Here is a 20,550-nt window from a genome sequence, read left to right on the forward strand (position 1 = left end):
GATCGCCAATGGGGTACTTAGCATTCGAAGACTTCTGGTTTGAAACTCGAAAAATGAAAATTTCAGGTAGTGGCCAACTGGCACTTGTGTACTGCTTCGGGCTCCTCCGCAAGAAAGACTTGGGGTAATGGCGTCGGCTGCCTGTTTTATACCCCTGATGACCTGACGTCATGGAAGAAGGGACAGCATCCAACGCAGAAATCCCAAGACTCTGGTAATCGGGCAGACTGAGGGCTACCTCCAGGCAGATAACCCAAGTGTGATGACTGCAACAGTGAAACATGAAGAATATCACAGTGCAGTTGTGTACACTTACCATAAATGTAGATGTTAGAGTGTATTCACTGTTGCAGTCCTGGTTTCCCACCCTCCAGCCCCCTTGGCTCTCTCCTCTCTATGTCTATTACTCACCCCTTACGGGACTACTGGTATTTACTTTTTACTGGTGGTGTTTTCCCATCATGACTTAGCTCCCTATTTGGGGTAATGGTGTCAGCTGCCTGTTTTTATACCCCCTGCCGACCTGACGTCAGTCTTGAAGTGACAAGCAACCGATGCAGAAATACTAAGTCTCTGGTATTCGGCCTGACTGAGGGCTACCTGTAGGCAGATAACCCAAGTGCGATTACTGCAACAGTGAATACACTCTAACATCTACATTTATGGTAAGTGTACACAACTGCACTTTCTCTTGTAATCCTAGCTTGTGTATGAAATCTCTCACCCAACAGAGACATTCCTGGCATTTTGCAAAAGGTTCTGCAAAAGTAAGGATGTCGTCTAAATATGGAAAATATGGCTATTCTTTGGATTGCAATAAGCTATAAAACACTTTGTGATCACTTTTGGTGCAGTGGGTACTCCAAATGGAAAAGAAAAAAAAATACAGTTTAAGAACTTACAACAGCAGATGTCCTACTAATCACTGTTGCAGTATTCCTGACATATGGGCAGTCACTACTGATGTCCAGCCAGGGTATCAAAGCTTTACATTCCCAAGGTCGTAAGTATGATATATGCTTTGGGGTATATAGACAGACACATTAGCATGGATCCCAAGACTATCTCCAAGCCAGCAGCCTGAAGACTACTGACAAAAAAGACTGGTCATCTAGGAGGGTTGTAGCTAGAGCTGAGATTAAAGCAAAAAGGATAATAGGAAAGATGAAGTGAGGTATAGAAGATGGAATGTTGGGTGGGATGGAATGTTGGGTGGAATGGAATACTGCAACAGTGATCAGGACATCTACTGTTATGGTAAGTTTTTCTACAAGTGTACTATGTCCTGAGTGAAATCAATGTTGCAGTATTCCTAACATACATGTGATTTTCAGAGCTCAAAGAGGAAGGAAAGGTGGTTTGCTGCTGAGTAGAAGAGTTGCCCAAAAGTCCTGACCTAGCAAAGGCTGCCGTGGACATGGAGAAAGCATCAATTTTGTAGTGTTTGTTAAAAGTATGTAGAGAGGACCAAGTGGCAGCCTCTAAGATAGGCATGGAGTCTACTCCTTTGTGAAAAGCCCTTGAGGAAAGCACTGCTCCAGTGGAATGTGCTTATGGGTAGGAAGGCAAGTTCTTACCATAGTGTGAGTAGCAGAAACGCAACCTTAGAAATCCAAACTGCAATAGTTTGGAGACTAGCTAGCACAGCTTAGGGCTCATAAATGATGCAAATAGTTGGTCTATCTTTCTAAAGGATACATCTTTGTCCAGAAAAGAATCTGAGTTGCCCCTGGCTGTCCAGAGAATGCAAGATCCTTCCCTTCTGCTTTGTAGATTGGAAAAGAAAGTGGGCTGGTGAAGAGCCTGACTGAGGGACAGCTTGTTCACTACCTTAGGTATGAAGGATGGATTAATCCAGAGAGTCACCCTGTCATTTTGAAAAATGAAAAAGGGGGAGGGGAATAGACATGGCAGCTTGTACTTCAGAAACTCCCCTAGCAGAGAAATGGATAGTTTTCCAAGTACAAGAATGTTAGAGAAGCTAAAGTTACTGGTTCCAAAGAAGTCAAGGGGAAAATATGTAATTCCTTGGTGGGTTAAGATGAAGGCTCCACTGAGGAAAAGCCTGATCTCCATCCTAGCTGTAAGTGGAGGGACAACAGAGTGAAGTAGGCAGTGACAGTTGACAGGTAAGCTTTTATGGAACAGTTGGCCAAACCAGATCAAAGTAGTTTGCAGTGCATCAGGAACTTGCAATAAGACCGAGTCCTGACTATTTGCAGCACCAACAGAAAAATCTTTTCCACTTAGCTATGCAAGATTTTCTAGTGGTGGGTATTAGGGCTTTTTCTAGGACATGAACAACCTCTTCACAAAAGCCGTGCCTTTAAGGAAATAAAATCGTACCATCCATATGATCAAGTTGTGAAAGGGAAGACGTGGGTGGAGTAGCAATCCTTTTTGCAGAGTTATCAAGTCTGACCCGCGGTGCTGCAGTAGCGTTGTCACCTCACAGTAAGACGCTGTCCGGTTCGATTTTCAGCTAGAGCATCTTCTGCGTGGAGACATGCGTGAATGGGCATACCTTCGTTGGAGGTTGTACGTCAGGGCTGGTAACTCGGCATGTAAAAATCAACTACCAATCATTAGCGGACCGGAGTTCCGCTGTGGCGACACCTAACCGGGAAAAGCCGAAAGACACAACAACAACATCAAGTCTGACTGCACAGGAATTTTGCTGTAATTTCCCTTTCTCAGGTGAAATAGCAAGGGAAACCAATGCTACTTTGGCCAAAAGGGTGCCAAGTACAAGGAGTCTGGATGCTTTCTTTTGTGCCCCAAGAGTTTCTGGAAGAAGAGAAAGAGGAGGAAAAGCATACAAGAACTTCCCTGTCCACTGGAAGGAAAAGACATCTGTCCTCCAGGCTATGGTACAAGGGTCACTGATGCAGAACTGGGGGAGCTGATGTTTGGTTGGTTATGCAAAGAGGTCAATCTGATAAGTGCCGTACTGGAGGGTGATCATCCAGAAAAACTCTGTTCAACATCCATTTGTGGGGGTGCTCCAGGAAGAGGCTTGGGGAGTCTGCTAGCACACTGTCCTGGAAAGGGATGTATGTGGCTGTGAGTGTGATGTCCATTTGGGCGGTCAAGTTCTATGCCTCCTGTGCTAGCCTGCTCTGTTAGTAAGACCTCCCCCTGGATTCCCAAAAGCTTGCACGGAGTGCAAGATCGGTGCAGGAGCTCAAGCAGGCAATATGTCTACTGTGCAATTCAGGAACAGCCTGCAGGGGCATGCACGAGCGCTTGTGCACTAATCCTGCATGGACTAAGCCCTGGTATGCAAATCACCCCATTTGCAAGAGAAATCTATGCAAATGAGGTGATACTGCAATCCAGGAAGCTTGCAACAGTCTGTGCAGGACTAGTGCTATCTGAAGAAATGTACTCGGTTAGTAACAGAGTACATTTCTGCAAAATCCAAAATGGAGCTATAACACCTCCAAATAAAGGCTGCATATCATGCAGTACGCATACCAATGGCCAAGTATTAGGCCATTGGCACTGCAAACATAAAAATAAATACAAAAATCAACTTTAATATTTTTTTGTGCTGAAATTGGCTGTTTAAGCATAGGGCAGCGGCATGCAAATGGGATTGGGGGACGACGACAATAAAATAAACCTAAAATAAGCAGTCTAACTAAAATCACTATTCTGCCATGCAAGTCAATGGCAGGCAGAAGACAACCTGGCCGGTGATTAGTGGTTGCTAAGGGGGTAGGCTCAGTGTGAGACATGTAAAGTACAGTTTTGTACCTACCATAAATGTAGATGTCCGATAGACATGCAACTGCAGTCATAACATGTGGGTTGTCCTGCCTCAGGCAGCCCTCGGTCGGCCGGATTCCAAAGTCTGGGTCCGACGTCGGCTGATGTTGCATTTCTCTCCGACGTCAGAGCGGCTGGAGTACATAAGCATCAGTCGACGCCATTTTCTTCAGTGTTTCTTGCCCCAGATGCCAGGTGCCCTCCAAGGAAGGCTGTAATCAAATTGGAAGACAAAACAGGATTCCAAACAAATAAATGAGCAATAAAACAAATACACCATAACAGATATCCCCAGCTAAGAGTAACAGGGATAGGAGTGGACCTTAGGCATAGAGGGGTATGGAGGGAGGGAAAATCCGACTGCAGTTGCATGTCTATCGGACATCTACATTTATGGTAGGTACAAAACTGTACTATGTCCTTCAAGAATGCAACTGCAGTCATAACATGTGGGTAGAATACCATAGCTTAGCTGGGGGAGGAGGAATGCTCTAGGAAAGAGATGGTGTGGCAATCAAACCCTGCAGGACTGCCGAAGCAAAGCCTGCTCTAGATCTGGAATATAGAGGGAGATTGTAGTGTTTGGAGAATGTATGCACCGAGCTCCATGTAGCAGCTTCTAGAATGTCCTGGGTAGGCACCCCTCTTAAGAATGCTGTAGAGGTGGCTGTAGCTCTGGTGGAATGTGGTCTCACATTGGCTGGAACAGTCTTTCCATGAAAGGAATAACAGAATCTGATGCAATGTCCAATCCATTTAGAAATAGTCTGTTTTGAAATTGCTTTTCCTTGGACTGCAGGGCGTAAGCTACAAAAGTTGTTCAGACTTCCTACTGGCCTTGGTTCTGTCCAGGTAGTATCGGGTTGTCTGTGAATGTCCAAGGTATGCAAAAGTCTTTCCCCCTTATTCTCAGGATTGGGGAAGAAAGCAGGCAGATGAATGGCTTGATTTAGAGAAACCCTAGATACCACCTTTGGCATAAAAGTAGGGTTGGTCCTTAATGAAACCCTGTCTCTGTGGAAAATAATAAAGGGTGGTATTGCCATTAGGGCCTGTAGCTCCGAAACCCTTCTTGCTGAGGTAATTGCCAACAGGAAAGCTGTCTTCCATGAGAGAAATTGCAAGTCAACTGAAGCTGCTGGCTCAAAAGGAGGTAGAGTCAGTTTTTCTAATATAAAATTGAGGTCCCAGGCTGGCACTGGGGCCTTTCTTGGTGGCTTAATGTTCTTGATTCCCCTGAGGAATTGTCTTAGTCAGGGGTGAGAGAAAACAGGAGGATCAGTGTTGTATCTAGCTGAAATAGCAGATGCATGTATCTTTATGGAAGAATATGAGAGGCCGTTCTTTAACATATCTGCCAAATTTTCCAAGATGAGTGGGTTGTTCAACAATGATGCATCATGTCCCTTGCTGGTATTCCAATTGCTGAATCTTTTCCACTTTGCTAAGTAAACCTTTCTGGTGGATGGTCTTCGAGCCTCTGTTAGTATCCGCTGAACTTCCTTGGAGATATATAAGCTGAAGTTATTTATGGGATCTCCCAGGCTGTTAGCTGCAGTGTCTGAAGATTTGGATGCAGTGTTTTGAAATTGTGTTGAGTCAAAAGTAGAGGCCACTGAGAGAGGGCCCACCTCCTGGTGTGACATATGCTCCGTAGTAGTGGGTACCAGTGTTGTCTTGGCCAATCCGGAGCTATTATGATTCCCTTGGGCTTCTCTGCTTTGATCTTTAGTAATACTGAGGTCATCAGTGGCAGAGGTGGGAATGCATAGATTGCTAGGGAGTTCCAGTTGAATGAGAGGGCATCTATTTTCCAAGCTTTTGGATGGTATGTCCTTGTGCAAAATTTTGGTAGAAGATGGTTGAGGTGAGAGGCAAATAGGTCCACTTCTGGCTTGCCCCATGTCGAAGTGAGTTGTCTGAAGGCCTTCGGATATAACCTCCACTCGTGTGGATCTGTGAAATTCCTGCTTAGGCTGTCCGCCAACACATCGTCTTTTCCTGGAACAAACTGGGATTGTAACTGGATGTTTAGGCTCAGCGATTTCTCCCAAAGCTGCATTGTCAGTCTGCAAAGGGGGTAAGAGTGGGTGCCCCCCTGCTTGTTTATGTACCACATCACAGTGGTGTTGTCTGTCCGTATCATTAAATGGCCTTGCTGGAGTTGGTGTTGAAAAGCCTCGATGGCATGCATTACTGCCAGCATTTCCTTTTGGTTTATATGCAGATGTGTTTCCTTTGGAGACCATTTTCCTTGTATACACCTGCCTTCCATGTGCGCCCCCCATCCAAGGTCTGAGGCGTCTGTAGTCATGGTCTGTGTTATCTGTGGTTTTTTGAATGACATACCTGTGTTCTCTTGGCTCACCGAGGCCCACCATAGGAATTCCTTTTGTAGGCATGGAATGAGTGGTATGATTGTCTCCAAGTTGTTGCTGTGTTGAGACCAAATGCTTTTTAGGTACCATTGAAGCTTCCTCATGTGTAGTTTTGCTAATGGAACCAGTAGAATGCAGGATGCCATGTAACCCAGGGCCTGTAGGAATCTCCTTGCAGTCATCTGGGTGAGTTTTGCTAAACCTTTGAAGTAATGCGTTAACTTTTCTTGCTTGTCTTCTGTCAGGTAAGCCATCTGAGAGGCTGTGTCTAGTTTGGCTCCTAAGAAGATTATTTGCTGGGATGGCTGCAGTCTTGACTTTTGGAAGTTGACTGTGCATCCCAGAGCTTGAAGTAATCGTATGACATAATCCAGGTTTTTTGTCAACATCAATTTGTTGTCTGCTTGTATGAGGCAGTCGTCCAGGTACGGGTAAATTTGTATACCCTGGAGCCTGCAATGAGCAATTACTGAAGCCAGGCATTTTGTAAATACTCTGGGCGCAGTAGATATGCCAAATGGCAATGCTGAGAATTGATAATGCTCTGGCCCTGCAAGAAATCTGAGGTATCTTCTGCAGCTGTGTCTGATAGGGACATGCAGGTATGCCTCCTTGAGGTCCAGAGTAATCAGCCACGACTCCTTGCCCAGCATGGGAAGGAGTTGCTGTAGAGTCAGCATTTTGAACTTTGGTACTATGAGAAAGGTGTTTAATGCGGACAAGTCCAGTATTGGTCTCCATTGAGATTCTTTTCTTGGAACAAGGAACAGTCTTGAGTAAAACCCCTGGTCTTGTTCTTGTTGTGGAACTCTTTCTATTGCTTTCATTCGAGTCAGCAGAGTGATTTGCTTGATAGCCTCTGCCCTCTGATTTTGTGGTAGGTTTGGCATGCCTTGTTTTCTTGGTAAGGTATGAAAATGAAACCTCTACCCTCGGTCTATAATGTCCAAAATCCATTTGACCTTTGTTAGTCTGTGCCAGTTTTCTGCAGAGATAATTTCCCACCCAAGGGAGCTTCTAGTTGTTCCCTGGTAGGCGGTAGTAGAGGAAAGTCATTGAGCTTGTGGTTGTTGGGCAGGTGAAACCCCTGCGTCACTTCTTTGGTTTCCTGGCTGGCATTGTCGTCCCCTGTAAGGGCCTCTGTATTGGTCTCTTCCTCGGCCACGTCTGTTCTTACCCCTTTGAAACTTTTCTGGATTAGGAAAGGACCAGTTTTTTGAAGGCCAATTCCTACTGAATCTGGGGGGTTGAACCTGGAGGAAATCTTTCACAGTCTGAACTGATTTTGCTTTTTCTTCGATGGTCTTTAACACATCCTTAGCATTTGCACCAAAAAGCTTGTTCTTTTCCAAAGGTGCATCCAGAAGTTTTGCTTTTACATGATCTGGTAGAGGTTGATCTTTTAACCAAGCATGTCTACGAATCACTGCCCCTGTCATAGCTGCCCTACATGAAGCTTCCAGTGCATCATATCCACACTGCAGGAGGTGATTGCTTACTTGCTGAGTGTTATGTACAGCTTCTTGCAAGGTCTTCCTGTCTAAAGGATCAGGAGAAGCTAATGTTTTTTGTAAATCTTCTAAGAGATAATCCTGATATTGTAACATATGAAAAAGACAATTTAAAGCTCTCATAGATAAGGTAGTGGATGTGTAAACCTTTTTGCCCCATCTCTCTAATGACCTCGCTTCCCTGTTGGAGGGCAAAGGATTTTTTGAGGTGGAGGCTGAAACTCCTTTAGGCCCCTGTGAAATAGTTTCCAAATCAGCAGTATGGGCCCTGAATAAATGGGAATGAGTTTCTGGGACCCTGTAATACCTGTCTGGCTTGGCTGGAGCAGGAGGAAGAGAATCAGGGGTAGCACTAGAGTCAGAATACAAATCATCCAGAACATCAAGTACAGGAGGAATAGCTAAGAGCCTGTGCTGAGGCTTCTTAAGGAAAGTCCTAAGGCGTTTCCTAGAATCAGAATATTCCTGACCTTGCCACTTGAAATGTTCCCTCATGGTGTGCAGAACTTCCCCAAAAGAAATATGCTCAGGACGGGAGGCGCAAGGGATGGAATCTTCTGCATCCGAGGCCTCATAGGTCTGGAAGAGCTCTTCCTGGCTATCAGAGTGGACAGAGCCCTCAGAGTCTTCATCTGAAGGAGTAGGGTCAGAGGGTTCAACCCGGGCCTTTATCAGGAGGAGGCTGGGATGCTCTCTCAGGATGGGCCTGTGAACCTCTAATCATGGAAATTAAATCAGCAGCCATGGACATAATTTGTGTCTCCGGAGTCGGCTGAGGTAAGGATTTAGAAGTAATATGCTTTGTTTTGCTGGCTGCCTTAGCCCTAGTGTAGGCCTTAATAGACATGGCCATAGGAGGCCTGGCAGCTCCACGTGCAGGAGTGACCTTGTCTACAGCAATGGTCTCGGGCATTTCCTCGGTTTCGGTATCCGGAGGAAAATCTATAACTGGTGTCGGAGTAATGTCTGGGATCGGAGTCGTCGGTAATGCGGTGTCTTTGGTTCGGAGCGGTGGAGAGACCGTCTCAGAGGGAACCGGAGCACTCGCGCTAGGTTTTGGCATGGAGTCGGTGGTAGACGCGGGCCGAGGATGTTGGTCCCGGTCTTTTCGCTTTTTGGGAGTTTGCGATGTCGGAAGATCCGACGGCATGGTGTAAGCAAATTTATCGCCGAAAAAATCTTCAGCGAACTCCGCCCGGCGCCTGAGAGTGCGCTTGTTGAAGCCAGCACAGGCTACACAGGCCGAGACGTCGTGGTCTGGGCCCAGGCAAGGGAGGCAGTAAGAGTGGAAATCCTTATGAGGTATTTGTTTACCACAAAAAAGACAATTGTTAACTTTTTCAGTAATTTCTGACATCGGCTGAGGCAAGAAAAGGTCCCCAACGGGGTACTTAGCTTTTTTGATGACTTCGGTATTGTAGAATACAGGAGCTGACCGACCGGCACTTGCGAACTGCTTCTGGCACCGCGCGGCAAGAAAGACTGAAGAAAATGGCGTTGGCTGATGCTTATGTACTCCAGCTGCTCTGATGGAGAGAAATGCGACATCAGCCGACGTCGGACCCAGACTTTGGAATCCGGCCGACCGAGGGCTGCCTGAGGCAGGACAGCCCACATGTTATGACTGCAGTTGCATTCTTGAAGGACATTTATGTATTAGCAGGCAATCCTATGCAAATGAGGGGAATGATAGTAAATCCCAGTTTTCCCCAGCATACGAGTCAGGTCCCAACACTGTAAGAGTAGGAATAGCATGGTGCAAGCCTAGGAGGTAGGTGACATTATGGGGGGGGGGTGTCAGGCGGATTGGAGCCAGTGGCTCAGGTTTGCTCCTAGCTTAGCACAGCTAAGCTAGTGGGTGTGTCTATACTTGCGTAGCACTCTTTACAAAGCCTAAGTGGGTGTGAGCACCATGCACTGGGTTTTACAGGAATAAAAAAGAGGTTAAACCTGGAAATGGCAGCTCTGTGTACATCTGAGCACTCTGTTTGCGTGGCGCGCCCCTGAGCTTAAACAAGAAGGCAATACAGCAGTAAGAAGGTAATCAATGAGAACTAGCTTAACTGGCAGGTGAAATGTATCAGAATCAGCCAATTACACAGGCAGCAGACCAGCCCATCCCAGAACACTACGATTAACTAAGCAAACACATTCCCCACTGTTTTTTCCCACACTCTACACCACCGGTGTATTCAAGCAGGGAAATTTTAACAAACAAACCTACAAAATGAGAAGGGCTGCAGCGGGCAACATAGAACAACATGTGCAAGAGGCTGAGGGTGGTGGGGATGTGAATGCTGCTGATCAACCCACAGTGAGGAGACGGAGAAGAGTGTACAGACCCAGGGTAACCTACCAGGGGCTACATGAGCTGGAGATAGTGGAGCACTATAGGGTGGACAAATGCCTCCTACAGCAAATTGTTGAGCTGTGCCAGCCACACCTGACACACCAAACTGATCAAGGGGAACCCATCCCAGTGGATACCAAAGTATTTGTAGGCCTGGGAATACTGGCCACAGGTACCTCCCAAAGCTCAACTGGGGATATCATGGGGATCTCATCGGCATCAGCATCCAGAGTATTCCACCAGTTCCTGTATGCCATTTCAGCACATGCCAGTGAGCACATATATTTCCTTAACACCCGTGAGGAGTTGAGCAATATGCGTCTCTTCCACCAAACAGCAGATTACCCTGAAGTAGTGGGTGCTATAGACTGCATGCAAATACGCATCAAAGCACCACCCAGTGATCAGGGTAGGGCCTACATCAACCACAGGGGCATCCCCTCTAACTGCCAGGTCATATGTGATGCCCAGGGCATTATATTTAGTGTGTGTACTGGCTGCTCTGGAAGCTACGATGATTCCCACATATGGCACCTGATGCAGCTGAATCAGAGATTTGCCAATGGGGACATCCCCTACTGTCACCTAGTGGGGGATGCTGGTTACACACTGGAGCCGTGGCTGATGACACCCATCAGAAATGCACCCACATACCTGAACAAGAATGCCAAAATGAGGCACAGACCAGATGTATAACAGAGCGTTTGTTTGGGATGCTCAGGTCACGGTTCCAGTGTCTGGACACATCCGGTGAAGCCTTGCAGTACTCACCCAAATTGTTATGGCATGTGCTACGCTACTGCAATGTAAAAGCGCTCTGCACATACGGCAATGCAGGGCCAAACCAAATAAGGAAACTGTCACAAATGACCAGCATACAGGTGAAAAAAGGCAAAAAAGCAAGACAAATAGGACTAAATCAGGTCATAAAAAAAGGAGTTATGTCTTACCATAACGTTCCATCTGTATTGTTGATCAGTCATTACGCCTGGGTTATCGGTTCCTACCTCGGAACCGAGCCGGCCATCTTCCAAGCTTGCAACAGCCACAAACTCGAGCTAAATTCTTACCCACAATTCCCCTCTCCATGTTACCTCAGATTGAATTTGCAAGTCAAAGAAAGTAGAGGCTACCTCAAAGGACCTAACGGAACCGGATGATGAGATCCACTATATGCCTCAGGAGGGAGGGTCATAATGACTGAACGAGGATCAACAATACAGATGGAATGTTATGATAAGAAATAAGTTCTTTATCGGATATTATTAATCCTCGTTCATTCCTTATGCCTGGGACAGAGTGCCCAGCTATCTTTATTCCTGGGAGGATCTCATGGAAGGACATTCCTGAGCACCACTGAACCAAAGGATGCTCTTCCTCTGGAGGCCAAATCCATTTGTAATGGCTGATGAAGGTATGAGTTCTAGCCCAAGTTGCAGCTGCACAAATGTCAGGTAAAAAAGCTCTAGCATGGAAAGCAGCAGACGTTGCTACCGATTTAGTGGAATGAGCCCTTATGGCTGTAGTCAGAGGGATATCGTGAGTTTTGTGAATAAATGTTAAGAGTCTTAACCATTTAGCCAATGTGACCTTAGAAACAGCACATCCAAGTCTAGGCCAGGAATAGCTGATCTGATTTGCGAGAAGCCTTAGTTCTGTCCAGATAGAAATTAATTTGCCTGTGAATGTCTAGGGTATGTAGACAATACTCTCCTCTGTTAGAATGATTGGGAAAGAAAACTGGCAATTCAATGGTTTGGTTAATGGACATTTCAGAGATCACTTTTGGCAGAAAGGAAGGATTAGTTCTCAATGACACTATCTTTATGAAAGATCAAGTAAGGCCATTTGATGCATAGAGCTTGCAGTTCAGACATACGTCTGGCAGAAGTAATGGCGACCAAGAACAAAGTTTTCCAAGAAAGAAACTTTAGGTCGCATGAAAAAGCTGGTTCAAAAGGAGATGTCAAAACTTGCAGGACTAATGACAGTTCCCATGGCTGGATAGGTTCTCTAAAAGGGGGTTTCAAATGATTAGCACTTTTTAGAAAGGTCTTGCATAATTTGCGTGACATAAGAGAAGAGTCATGTACACCATTGTGAAAATTAGATATTGTGGCCAAATGAACTCGAATGGTAGAAGCAGATAGGCCAGATTGGAATAAACTGGACAGGTATTCAAACGGGACGAAAAACGTACTTTCATTGTTAAGCGTTTAAAATAAGTATTAAAAACGGTGTGTTGCAAGTCCGGCCGTGTCATTCTTTCTTTCATTCGTTTGGAGTTTACAGTCGTTTTGAGGTATTCCAGTACTACCAGCACCGATGCTGAAAAAGGGTCTATCCATAGGTTCATAGGTTGGTACTAGGCTATTGGGCCTATGCAAGCCTAGCCATAACAATTCCCTGGCTATTTCTTCCCACACTATTTACTTCCCTGTACCCCTGTCTAGCAGGGTGACTGACGTGATCCCTGGGGTGAATTTCCTTTCTCCCATCCAGTCATCAAGGTTCCTTTTGAAGAAGGCCAAAGAGGTGCTCTGCTTGACATGTATGGGCAGTCTACTTCAGAGTCTGGGGAGTGTCTGCGTCAGAAACCTGTCCATCCAGCATGTTTTGTTTATTGGGTTGACAAGGTTTAGATCCCTGGAGCGTGTGGCTCTGAGGGATTGGGATTTCTTTAAGTGCAGCATGTTCAACAGCTCTGGGTTTGGCATGGCCTTGTATATTAAGCAGAGATCACCTCAGAGTAGATGACATGCAACAGAGTATAGCTGGAGTTTTTTAAAAGCGATCAGCATAAGGCATCTGCTTTAGGCCTGTGATTGTTTTAGTGAGGTATTTCTGCGGCCTTTCCAGTTGTTGCAGATGTCTTGAAAGATACATACCAAATGGGGTGTTGTATTTTATAATGGGTCTAATGAGGGAGGGAACAGGGAATCCGTTTTTCCTTCAGCCAAATGGTAAACCTTTTCCACTTGCTGAGTTCTGGTGGAAGACTTATGAGATGCAATAAGAATGGCACATACTGGGGAAGAAAGATCAGTCTGCCTGGCAATCACCAAAGTGGAAGAGCCAAGCTGTGAGCTTCAGGCTATTCAGGTTGGGGTGAATCAGGTTCTGCGGATGGGAGATTAAGTCCAGAGTTGGATCGAGAATCTATGGTTGATCTAGCAGGTCAGGCCAAAAGGAAGGGGAACCAAATTTGATGAGGCCAATATGGCGCTATGAGGATTATCTTGCTCTTCAATTGGCGGGCTTTTCTTCAGGAACTGGGGGAATGAGAGGAAGAGGGGGAAAGGTATAAAGCAGACCAGAGGGCCAATCGTGGACTAGAGCATCCCTGGGTGGCTGTCCCTGAGGGGGAATCAGGGTGAATGCTGCATTTGTAGTTGGTTAGGGATGCAGAGAGGTCACAGCAAGGGAGACCCCAGCGGTTTAAAATCTCCGCCACTGTAAAAGGATTCAGAGACCACTCATGTGGTTGCAGAATGCACCTGCTCAATCTGTCTGCTATCACATTGGCACTCCCGGGAATGTGCATCGCTATCAGAAAGTGGTTGGTAGCCATCGCCCATTGCCATATCCTCATGGCCTTTTGACAAAGTGGGTAGGATTTGGTTCCACCTTGTTTGTTGATATACCAGACTACAGCCATGTTGTCGGACTATATTGCAATAGTCCCTAACGGAAGGAGGAGATGAAATGCTTGCAATGCTAGAAGCACTGCCCTCATTTCTAGGACATTTGTATGCAGATGGGCCTCTAGTTCCGACCACATGCCTTGGACTGTCTTCCCCTGAAAAAGCCCCCCCCCCACCCCATCAGGGAGGTGTCCGTGGTCACTGTGGCTTTGGGCTGTTGGGGTGTGAAGGAGCAAGACCACTGGGACGGGTTCTGCGACATTCACCAAATCAAGTCTCGTTTGCATCTTAGTCACCCGAATCTGGGATGATAGAGGAAACTGAAAAGTGTACCACTGGGTCAGTAGTAACCATTGTAAAAGCCTCATGTGGAATCTCGCAAGGGGGACAATGGTGATGGAAGCTGCCATGGAACCCAACAGCTGGAGGACAGAATGCGCTGTGGATCTTTCCCTTGAGAGGATGGATGCGAGTTTTTATCCTTAAAATTCTGTGCTCTAGAATCGATGCCGTGCAGTTCTTTGTATCCAACAGGACCCCAATTAATTCTATGGACTGGGATGGGGATAGGTTGGATTTTGCCAGTTTATAGTTACACCTAGCCTTTCTGCGGTGTGAAGAGAGTATGCCAAGGCTTCTTCTAATAGATGTCTGGTAGGGGCAGTAATGAGCTAGTCGTCTAGGTATGGAAACACCTGGAATCCTTGCAGTTGCAGGTGAGCTGTGACAACTGCCATGCACTTTGTGAACACTCAGGGGGCTGTAGAGTCTCCGAAGGGCAGTACTCGGAACTGTTAATGACTGGCTCCCACAAGGAAGCAAAGGAATCTTCTCAATGGTCTGTCCACCTTTTATGTAGTAGTACGCATCTTGAAGATCTATAGAGCACATCCAATTGCCTGCCTCCAAGAGTGGGAGGATAGACTGTATTGTGACCATCCAGAATTTCTGTACCTCTATGAATTTGTTTAGCACACAGATCCAAAATTGATCTCTAGTTCCCGATCTTTTTTTGCACCAAAAATAATCTTGAGTAGAATCCAGATCCTATCTGGTCTGGTGGGACTATTTGGATGACTCTTTCTTAGCAGCTTTGAAATCTCTAATGCTGCTTCTTCCCTTTGACTGGGTGGAATGTCGGGTATGTTTCTTAGGGGGAAAGGACAAAGAATGAAGGAATATGATAACCTCTGGTTATTATCTCTTGTACCCAAGAATCGGTGGTAATTGTTAGCCAAGCAGAAGGGTACAAAGAGAAACAACCCCAACCGCTTCCAGAGGAAAGCATTTGGGCCGCTCTTCAGGAGTGCTGGTAGGACTGGCCAGAGAAAGAATCTCTGGAACCCTGGTTACGTGGACCTCCTCTGCCCCGAAAGGGGCTCTGCAAAGGTTACTGATGCCTACACTTCCCTAATCTGTCCACTGCCCAGGACTCTTTGTTGGGCGGGTGAAGTGTCTGGCATTCTTCTGCAAAATCCTTTTTTGTTATTAGGCTGCCACCACCAAGGCATCTACAAGAAGACCTTTGGACCAGTGAGGATCACTATCTGGAAGGGACAAGATTTTTATCTGGTCTGCGGGGAATGGCGTCAACGGTGTCAGGAGCCTGTCAGGAGCCTTCCATGCACACTACACGACGAGCCGGACAAGGTCGTCGGCAGGTGGAGTAACCGCGGAGACAGGGGGCTGGGCACGAAAGGCCTGCAGGAACACAGACTCTTCAGAGGTGGGTTTAGAAGACTGCCATTCACCTCTCTGCTTAAGTATTTCGAGGATATCTCCAAAGGATACCTCAGAGGGTGACCATAGGGACCCTTCCCCATCATCAAAGTCGGTCTCTTCCGTGAGGGACTCCTCTGGGGAGTCCACATGCTTCCTTTTGCACGAACTCTTGCAATGAACCTCCTCAGGGGGAGAATCTGGGGAAGACAAAGCAAAAGGGGCCTCCTGTGGGAGTGTGTCCTGAGGCCCTTGTGCCCAGTGTCCGCCAGGGGTGGCTTGTGTAAATTGCGGTCCAGAGGAGGACGGGGACACTGACAGCACAGGATCGGCAAGAGTCTTCTCCATGAATGTCCACCCGAGGAGGTCACACCTCGCTCAAGCAAATCAGCCTGCCGACTCGGAGTCCCTGGATGGCTGTGAAAAACAGGAGTACATACGCCACAGCTGGAATCCTGAGCAGTGACTGGAGTGACAAGTCTACTGCCACAAAGGCAACTGCGGCTCCTTAGTGAGGTCCATGAAAGGAGCCAAAGTGAGGGAAGTCTATGCTACAGCAAGGGGCTTCAAAGGCAATGAAGGAGGAGAATAGGTAGGAAGTGTTTGGAGAAGGGTATTCACCTCCGAAGGAAGAATAGGTACTGGAGGATTGGATACCTCTGGCCAAAAGTAATTGATCCACAAGACGCATCACATCATGTTCCGAGAGGCTCCTAGTGGTTATCATGGACACAGCTGAAGGGGAGTCAGGTCTATCCAAGGATGAAGGAAACTCTGTGCCCACAAAAGGGGTCTTTGGATGGTGCTAAAATAGGCATCTGCACTGAGAACAATGGAGCCGTTAAGGCTTGTACTACTGGTGTCTGCACTGAGGAGATCATCGGTGCCAAAAGAGTCTGTGTGGAAAACGAGGTGGTCAGTACAGAGAGGATAGTCGGTGCCATGTAAATTGTCAGAGTAGAAGCAGTCATCGATGCGAGAAAGGTCTGCATCAAAGAAAAAGTCAGTGCTGGTAAGGAAGTCTGAACCGATGGGGCCCTCATTTCTGATGAGGTGTAGGGCACAATACTCTGTGCCGAAGTAACGGATGGTGCCAAAGACTTTGGTGCAGAAGATCTAGGCACCGAAAGCCTCGGGGCTGAGGAAGTGAAATCCGAACTAGAAAGTTTGGCCTTCTTAGGTCTTGGTTCCTGGTGGTCCCCAGCAGGAGACAACGAGAGAGACTTGGCCTTCTTGTGTTCATCTCTTTTCTTATGGGAACTAGCAGGGCTTGAAGCGTCCGACCCAGAAATAGCCTCTGAAAAGGAAGATTTAAGTAGTCCTTTTAAAATCAGTCTATTTTTCCTTTCACCAAAGTCTTCTTAGAAAAGTTAGCACAAACACATGTGCATCCGAAATAGGCAATTTATGCCCACAATCCACACATCTTTTAAATCCCGGAGCACCTTTTTTCTCTGCCATGATAGGAAGGAAGGAAGAAGTTACCAACAATGGTACGAGAAATACCCAAAGGTAAAGCAAGGAACGATGGTAAGGGAGTTACCTCATGGTAAGAAGAAAGAAGGGCTATAAAAAAAGCAAAATAGAGTCACTAGATGCGATGGGGTAAGAGAACTATATAACAAGATTTGAACTGAGAAGAATTGTAATACGACTAGGTATTATCAAAGAAAGTTTTACTTGGCTCAAGAGAAGTGGCTTGACATGGCTGAATGGCGATGTGGCAAAAGTACAGTTTTGTACCTACCATAAATGTAGATGTCCGTTAGGTATGCATCTGCAGTCCTTACATATGGGTCCGTCCTGCCTCAGGCAGCCCTTCGGTCGGCCGGATTCCAAAGTCTGGGTCCGGCGTCGGCTGATGTCGCCCTTTCCCCGACGTCAGAGCGCCTGGGGTATAAAAGCATCAGCCGACGCCATCTTCCTCAGTTTTTCTTGCCCCAGATGACAGGTGCCCTCTAAGGAAGGCTAAATTTGAAGAAATGCAATAATTTTCAAACATGCATAGAAATATATATAACAAATACACCATAATAGATAACCCCAGCTAGCTATGAGGGGGATAAGCACGCAAGGAATCCCACAGAGGGGAAGGAGGGAGGGAAAACCTGACTGCAGATGCATACCTATCGGACATCTACATTTATGGTAGGTACAAAACTGCACTATGTCCTTCAAGGATGCATCTGTAGTCCTTACATATGGATAGAACACCATAGCCAATCTGGGGGTGGTAGGATCTAAGAAAAGGATGGTGTAGCTAAAATGCCCTGCAGGACTGCCGTAGCAAAGCCTGCTCTGGATCTGGAATATAAAGGTAAGTTGTAATGCTTGGAAAATGTATGCACGGAGCTCCATGTAGCAGCTTCTAAAATGTCCTTGGTAGCCACCCCTCTTAAGAAGGCTGTGGAGGTGGCTGTGGCTCTAGTGGAATGAGGTCTGTCGTTAGCTGGCACAGATTTGCCATGAAGAGTAACAGAACTGAATGCAATTTCCTATCCATTTTGAAATTGTCTGTTTGGAAATTGCTTTTCCTTGTACACCAGCAGCATATGCCACAAATAGCTGGTCAGTTTTTCTGTAAGTCTTAGTTCTGTCCAAGTAGTAGCGCAACTGTCTGTGAATGTCCAGGGTATGCAGAAGTTTCTCCCCTTTGTTTTGTGGATTTGGAAAGAAGGTAGGCAGGTGAATAGCTTGGTTCAGTGAAACCCTGGATACCACCTTTGGCATGAATGGAAGGACTGGTTCTCAATGAGACTCTGTCCTGATGAAAGATAAGAAATGGTTGTACTGCCATGAGGGCCTGCAACTCAGATATTCTTCTTGCTGAGGTTATGGCCAGAAGGAAAGCAGTCTTCCAAGACAGGAACTGTAGTTCTGAAGATGCTGCTGGTTCAAAGGGAGGCAGAGTTAATTTTTCCAACATGAAGTTAAGGTCCCATGCAGGCACTGGTGGCTTCCTTGGAGGATTGATGTTTTTAATTCCTCTTAAAATCTGTCTTAGGAGAGGATGAGAGAAGACAGGTGGATCAGTATTGTATTCTGCTGAAATTGCTGAAACATGAATTTTTATGGAAGAGTAAGAAAGGCCATTGTGGAGCATTTCTGCTAAGTATTCCAGGATATGTGCCATGTTCATCACTGTCGCATCTAGGCCCTTTGTGGAGCTCCAAGTGCGAAATCTTTTCCATTTTGCTGAATATGCCTTTCTTGTGGAAGGACGGCGAGCTTCCATAATGATATCCTTCACTCTCTTGGATAGCTTATCCTGGTGAGGAGTCAAGGTATTTTCCAGGCTGTCAGCTGCAAGGTTTTCAGGCTGGAGTGCAGAGTTTTGTAATTGTGCTGTGTCAGAAGTGGCCATTGTGGTAGAGGCCATGGTTTTGTGCGTGACATGCTTTTTAACAGTGGGTACCAGTGCTGTCTTGGCCAGTCCGGAGCTATCAGAATCACTTTAGGCTGCTCTGTCCTGATCTTCAGTAAGACCTTGGTCAGTAATGGAAGTGGTGGAAATGCATACACTGTTAAGAGTCTTCCAGCTGAAAGAGAGGGTGTCCACTTTCCATGCTTGTGGTGGTATGTCCTTGAGCAGAATTTCTTCAGCTGATGGTTGTGGTGGGAGGCAAAAAGATCTATGTCCGGCCTCCCCCATGATTGTGTTATCTGAAGGAAGATGTCTGGGTGCAGCATCCATTCGTGTGGCTCCATAATATTTCTGCTTAGGCTGTCCGCCAGTATATTGTCTTTTCCTGGCACAAACTGGGACTGCAGCTCTATATTGAGTTTTAGGGAAATTTCCCAAAGATTCATTGTCAGCCTGCAAAGAGGGTAGGAATGGGTACCTCCTTGCTTGTTTATGTACCACATATAACTGTGGTATTGTCTGTCCTTATTAGCAGGTGGCCTTGATGCAGAAAGTGTTTGAAGGCCCCGACTGCATGTATCACTGCCAGCATTTCCTTTTGGTTTATGTGCATGCACAGTTCTTTCTGTGACCATAGTCCTTGAATGCATCTGCCCTCCATGTGTGCTCCCCATCCATGGTCTGAAGCGTCCGTTGTAATGGTTTGGCTGGTTATTGGTTTGCTGAAAGGCAGACCCCTGTTTGACTGGCTTGCTTGAGCCCATCACAGAAATTCCTTTTGAAGGCATGGAATGAGTGGTATCAAAGCTTCTAGGCTGTGACTGTGCTGAGACCATAGACTCCTTAGGTACCATTGCAGTTTTCTCATATGCAGCCTTGCCTGTGGAATCAGAAGAATGCAAGATGCCATGTAACCCAGGGCCTGCAGGATTTTCCTTGCAGTCAGCTGAGTTTGTTTTGTCAGATTTTCGAAATAATCCGGTAGTTGTCTTTGTTTTTCTTCTGAGAGAAAAGCCATTTGGGTGGTTGTATCTAGTTTCGCACCCAGAAAGGTTATTATTTGGGATGGAACAAGTCTTGATTTGCAAATGTTGACTGTGTATCCCAAGGCCTGGAGTAGGCAGATGGCATAATTCAAGTGTTTTACCAAAGTTTGGTGGCTGTCCGCTTGTATAAGGCAGTCGTCCAGATATGGGTATATTTGAATCCCCTGAAGTCTGCAGTGTGCAATTACTGATGCCAGGCATTTAGTGAATACTCTGGGCGCAGTAGATAAGCCAAAGGGCAATGCTGAGAATTGATAATGCTCTGAACCTGCAAGAAATCTGAGGTGTCTTCTGCAACTTTGTCTGATAGGGACATGCAGGTATGCCTCCTTGAGGTCTAGAGTTACCAGCCAAGACCCCTTGCCCAGCATGGGAAGGAGCTGATGTAGAGTCAGCATTTTGAATTTTGGCACAATGAGATAAGTATTCAGTGCGGACAAGTCGAGAATAGGCCTCCATTGTGTTTCTTTTCTTGGGACAAGGAATAGTCTGGAATAAAATCCTTGGCCTTGTTCTGAAAGAGGAACGTTTTCTATAGCTTTCATTTGCATTAGGTTGGAGATTTGTTTTAAAGCCTCTGCCCTTTGATTCGGTGGCAGGTTTGGCATGCCTTTTCTTTTTGGTAATGTGTGAAAATGGAACCTGTATCCTTTGTCTATTATTTGCAGTGTCCATTTGTCCCTTGTAATACTGTGCCAATTTTCTGAGAATAAAGTAAGCTTTCCGCCCAAAGGTGCTTCCAATTGAGCCCTGGTTGGCGGGGTCAA

The sequence above is a fragment of the Protopterus annectens genome, chromosome 3.part0 (assembly GCF_019279795.1).
Source record: "Protopterus annectens isolate FY-2018-M chromosome 3.part0, PAN1.0, whole genome shotgun sequence".
Classification (NCBI taxonomy): Eukaryota; Metazoa; Chordata; order Ceratodontiformes; family Protopteridae; genus Protopterus; species Protopterus annectens.